General features: G+C 46.0%; 1 protein-coding gene across 2 annotated transcripts in view; it reads left to right on the top strand.

Moving 5' to 3' along the window:
* Window positions 1–5,998, top strand: part of Svil (supervillin) — a 196,748-nt gene that overhangs the window by 48,635 nt on the left and 142,115 nt on the right. Inside the window, exon 2 of one of the 2 annotated variants that reach the window (XM_026783048.1) lies at window positions 1,639–1,727. The exons of the other annotated variant lie outside the window; for it this stretch is intronic. The gene's annotated coding sequence lies outside the window, so the exon portion shown is untranslated. The remainder of the gene's footprint in view (window positions 1–1,638; window positions 1,728–5,998) is intronic. 2 annotated transcript variants of the gene reach the window in all.

Genomic DNA, 5,998 nt, shown 5'->3' on the forward strand with positions numbered 1-5,998 from the left:
CACACACACACACACACACACACACCTGTTTGTGTAGAGTTCTCAGTCTCAGCCTGTCACTAAACTGGAATTTGCTCTTTTCTTTCTCTCTCAATATCCTGACTGCACTGAGCTGACTTCCCCCACTGCCACGCCCCATGAAGGTGCTGTAAGGGCTGAGGAAGTTTCTTTGTCCTGAGAAGTTTTTTCTCTTTGAGAAACTGCATTCCTTCAACAACATAGTGGCTCCTCAGCTTTCAGAGTCCTTCCTGGTCCTGGGGCTCCACGGAAGAATTCCTACCCGGTCTGCACTTACACAGCCCAGGGTGACTTGTGCACACCAAGTTCAGAGGCCTTTGTTCTCAGGGCTCCACGGATGTGCCATCTGGGCAGAGATGACATTCTCGCTCTCTGCCTGTGGCTTCTCCTTCCCTTTCTCTTCATTCTCACGGCTCTCTTAATCTTTTCCATCTTTGGCACTCCTCCTCTGAAGCAGCCACATTCCTCCTCGTTTAGGATCCCGGGGAAGGAGCCCCAGGGAGAAAGGCAGTCTCTAATTGGTGTAGCCCACTTTATCAGGCATCCAATGCGGTTTAGTAATAAACAGATTTGTGAGGAAACAGAGAACACATTTAAAATAAAACATATATTCATACAAAGAATGGTCTGTTTAGCCCTGGAGTTCATACACATGACAGCCGTCTCGTGAGTCCAGATAATGAATTAATGGCTCTCTGAATTTCACTGTGTGGCAGTGGGAACGGTTTTGCTTTGTGGAAACTTCACATTAACTGGCTAACTACCACCCTGTCACCCAGCGCAGGGTGGCTCCTTCATAATTTGTGTCTGCCTTGGGCTCTGGAAATGAGCCATTCTCTGCACACCAGCCAGAGCACACTTCTACCATGAGTTGTAACCAGCTCTGGCCTCCACAGTGGTGGGGCATCTCCAGCCTCCCACCACTGCAGGACCCTGGTGTTCAAGTGGACCACTTCCTAACAGTGATGATACAAGACAGAAGTGATGGAGAGACTTGTCAGGAAACAGATAGAAGGAGCTCGGTAGCCTACAACAAGATTGCCCCCAAACACAAGGGGCCTGAGGCTCTTCGTTCTCCCTTGCGTCTTGGGGTAGCAGCCTTGCTGTGTCAGCTCCTCTCCCGGCTGAGCCATCAGAACACCACATGGCCACTCTATTCCAAATGTGAGCATTGATTCTCCCAGTCCACACCCTCTCATCACACACGGCACCTTGCTGCATACGATACATACAGGCATATACGTTGACAGTCACTCTTCTCTGGTCCCTCTAGTGCAGGTGCACTGTCCCCACAGTCTCTAACCTTTGGGGAAAGTACGCGTTCAAGATTGTCCCACCCTGGACTCCATACTCAGAGACAATCACTAACCACCCCAGCAGCTCTCTTTGTCTAAGCAGTCCAGCACTGTCAGTGCCTCTTGGATGTGGCATCTCACTCCCAAGGAGGTATCTGCCCCTTTGCTTTCAGGTGTGCTTAGGAGACAATCTGTGGCTGAGGTGGGCTCCTTTCACTCCTGGGCCTGAGCCTTGTAACTGCAGTCACAGTGGGTGGTGTTTTATATCCTTTGCTGTGGTGTTTCTTAGACCTTGAAGTAAGCGCTTGTTCTCTCTCTCTCCCAGGGAGTTCAGGTGGATAACGTGGAAGACCAGAAAGCCGAACAGCCGGTGGTGAGGGTATCTTCATCTGGAGCCATGATTTAACTGTTCAGGTGAGTCTTTGGAGAGAGTAGCACAGTCCAGGGCTGGTCTGTTTTCTGAGAACAGGTGAAGGCACACATGAAGGGTAGCCCTAACATCTGGCCAAACAGAGCTCTGAGAAGTGTAAACCACTCCTGGGTGAGCATGTTCCCCAACTTACAGGAAATGTGGTTCTTAGCAGTCCTGTATCCTGCTGTTCCAGTGGGGGCTGCCAGGAAAGGGGGTGTTAAAGATAACGGGAGCATTCTTTCTGAGCTGAGCTGTGCTCCTGAAAGAGCTGTGACTGGCTCTAAATTAAACTCTCTGGGATTTAGAGAAACTCTCATATGTGGTTCAGGCTGGTCCCGAACACTCACGCTCCTCCTGTCTGTCTGTCTGTCTGTCTGTCTGTCTGTCTGTCTGTCTGTCTGTGTCTGTCTCTGTCTCTCTCTCTCTATGTGTGTGTGTGTGGGGGGGGGGTTGTATGTGTGTTTTCCTATTTGTACCCATTTATTCTCAGGGTTTGTTCATGAAAGTGATCATTTTCTTTGTGCATGAACTAAATTCAAGTGCAAAGATGTGTCCAGCTTTAGAGTGAAGGGGTAGATACAGAATCCTCAGTTTTTACAGGGTTATTACTTCAAGCCTTTGCCGTCTTCTCCACACTTCTAATTTCTCATTTTTAGTGATCATCTTCATGAACCTTTATAACGTATTCAATCTAATCTTCCATATAAGCTAATTTCACAGTAAAACTACATATACATAGTGATCACTGGACTCCTCGTTCTGCCTCAGTCTCTTGAGTGCTGGGTGAAAAGATTTTTTTGTGTCCCAATAAACCTGTGTCAATGCAATAATCTGAATCAACCAAATCACACTGAATTAGAAAGAGCCCAAGTTTAAGGATGCTAGCACTCCCGGGTGGCATTCCAGCCCCAGAGAGGAGATGGGAAAGAAGACCTGAAAGCCAGTTGTTTGTTCTCTGGGGAGCAGTTTACATACCCTGTGGGAGGAGTGGTCTTTAGCATCTCTGAAGAGGGGTCACTTTTTGGCAGGCTTTCTCGGAGGTGAAGTCTGGACTGAGGCATCTCCCAGAGGAGGGGGCTTGGGATGGGATCACAGACACATTTCATCATGCTCAGCTTACTTAGATTTTTTATAAAGGAACAGAGGCAGTGCAAAAAGGCAGGAACTGGTACTGGCTTAACTCAGGGTGGGATTTCTCTAAGTGTTTCTTGGAGCACAGCGTCCCGACTGTGCAGTGGGGCACTGGTGGTGTAGTCAAGTGACCGGGGAACATTGCATTGACTAAATGGTCATCCTCAGAACTAAGGGACCTTTCAAGCCCCATGGGCGTGTTGGTCATCAGTGCTTGCCCTGGTTCTGTGCAAATTGTGGCCTGTGACTAGCATTCCACCTGCGACTTTGATCTTTTCTGACTATCAGCCACAGTGATGTAGTTATAAATGAGAACGGCAAGGCTGAGATGCAGGTGCAAGCGCTGCAGGGGAGCAAGAGGAATGGCTCAGCCACATGGGTTTAAGAGAAAGAGCCCTAGAGTGGCCTGGCTTTAGTGCTGGATGGGTCTGACTTTTGTGTCTTTCTGATGGTGGAAGGATGTGTAGCCTGTCTTTCATGCTCCTTGCCCACAGTGGAAGTCATATCTGCCTCATTGGAACGGTTGTTTCAACGACAGGAATTATGAGTGCCTGCAGGACTAGGCCATTAGATTTGTTCATACAACAAAAATAGTCAAATCCTTTGACTCAAGCTGAAGGTTCGTAGATACTGTGACTGACTAGGGAGAGACAGAATGCCTTGCAGTAGAGACATCATGTAGGGGAGAAATAGCAAGCTAAGCAGCTGGTAGGCAGAGGGAATGAGGAAAAGTAAGCAAAGGCGTGGTTGACTGAGTCCTGTGCCTCACTGTGTTTAACAACACTCAGCAAACCAGGGCTGGCAGGGGACTTGATCTGCAAAGTTCATGACTGTTTCATTCTGAATGGACAGAAAGTTCCCCTCAGTGTCAGAGATAAGAGGAAGATATCGTCCCTATCACTGCCCTTTAATATTTGTGCTGGTGTATTTAAATATATAGGCTTGACTAGATGAAAGGATCCTAAATAGCTAGTAAGGCAATGTGTGTGTGCGCGCACACACACAACACACACACACACACACACTTGAGTATTTTGGGAGGAGATTGGCATGTGAGTCAGTAGAACACATGAGGAAGGTCTGCCCTTCATGCGGAAGCACCATCCAATTATCTGAGAGTCCGGGTACATGAAAAAGGCCAAGATGTTAATTTCCTCTCGCTTCTGAAGCTGGTATACCATTATTTCAATCACTGGACATGACCAAGCATTCTAAGGACTTTGGACTCTAGTCTTGCATCATAGCTCGAGAGTTCTCAGGCCTTCTGTTCAACTGGACTTACAGGTCTAGCACTACATTCTGAGGGCTTTGGACTTGGCCTGAGCTATGCATAAGGGCATCCTTGAGTCTCTCCAGCCTGTAGGTAGCCCACTGTGGGCTTAGTCCTCATTATCACAAGATCATCCAGAACCCCTAGTAAGTCACCTATAATCCATCTACCTGTCCACCCACCCATTCACCCATCCACCTATCCACACATCCATCCACCAATCCATCCATCCACCAATCCATCAATCATTTGGTTTGTCTATCTTTTTGTCTCTATCACTTCGGTAAACCTAGAGACTCTTTCTCAAAGCTAATGAGATTAGAAAACTAATATAATGCTCTTATGGCATTTCAGTTGTATTCTAATAAATAAAGACTGCCTGAAGATATGAGAGTAAAACAGTCTCACTAGTCAGCTTTCTACACACACCTTTAATCCCAGTAGCCACAATGACACATTTAATCCCAGTGGTGCATGCCTTTAACCCCAGCCCTAGAAAGGAATATCAAACAGGGGAAGATAGCTCTTAGATGTAGTTTCCTTCTGTCTTCTTTGTTCCTGGCTGCTCAGCCCCAAACTAACCGCATAGAAGCTGTACTAATTAAATCACTGCTTGGCCTATTAGCTCTGGCTTCTTATTGGCTAGCGCTTACATCTTAATTTATCCCATCTCCTTTAATCTGTGCCTCACCACGTGATACAGCAGCACATATACAGAAGGACTTCTCACATCACTTCTGAGATTCTGGGAGGCAGGATCACCATTTCTGACTAAGGTAGAGGTAAAAGGCAGTGGCTGGCTATTTTGCTTTTCAGTTTTTCAGGTTCAACCCCAATTTCTGGCCCTGAAGTGGGTTTTTTTTTTTTTAAATTAATCATGCTTCATTTATCGCCCAATGTTTAGGGGTACAAATTCATGAAAATGCCATTTGCCTGAGGCTTTTTAGCCATCAGCCCAAGTCAGATTTGGGATTGTAATTCCAGCTCTAGGAGGGAACAGCAGCTGCTAAACGACATTTGATTATTAATGCTGCTAGATTAATCCAACCTATTTTGAAAATGCCATGACTTCAAAATTTAAGTCAAAAGATACGGTACTTTGGAGAAGGGGTTTTGCTTTTCTTTCCAGAGGAAGTGAGAGGCTGTGGATTTATTTTTGGTTAACAAAAATAAGTTTTGGCCGGGCGGTGGTGGTGCACGCCTTTAATCCCAGCACTCGGGAGGCAGAGGCAGATGGATCTCTGTGAGTTTGAGACCAGCCTGGTCTACAAGAGCTAGTTCCAGGACAGGCTCCAAAACCACAGAGAAACCCTGTCTCAAAAAACCAAAAAAAAATAATAATAATAATAAGTTTTGATCAGTTGTGGATTCATTCTTGCTTAAGAAAAATAAGGTTTGATCAAGGAAGGACCCCCCCCCCAGGGATCTCCAATGGGAATGGATGACACAGATGATCCAACCTTTCAGAGTATATTTGTTGCAGTTTCCTCTGAGTTCCACATCCAGAACAGCTTCAAGACTCCTGGTTGAAATGATCCAGTCTCACAGAATACTCCAGTAATGACTGGAACCATAATCCTAAATTTTCTTTGGGTCCCCGTAATATTATCAGCACCCCAATCACAGGAAGTATAGTAGAAAACTATGCCCATATCCTTCAAAAATGGATTATAGATGTTTGTTTTTGTTTAATGTGTTGTTTACAAGTTGTTATGGGTAATGGTCAGGAAAAAAATCTAAACAAAGGAAATTAGATTCAAGGTTCTTGTTTTGAAAAAACAAAAATAGACCAGGCAGTGGTGGCATGTGCCTTTAATCCCAGCACTTGGGAGGCAGAAGCACATGGATCTCTGTGAGTTCAAGGTCAGTCTG

Source organism: Microtus ochrogaster, chromosome 16 (genome assembly GCF_000317375.1).
Source record: "Microtus ochrogaster isolate Prairie Vole_2 chromosome 16, MicOch1.0, whole genome shotgun sequence".
Classification (NCBI taxonomy): domain Eukaryota; kingdom Metazoa; phylum Chordata; class Mammalia; order Rodentia; family Cricetidae; genus Microtus; species Microtus ochrogaster.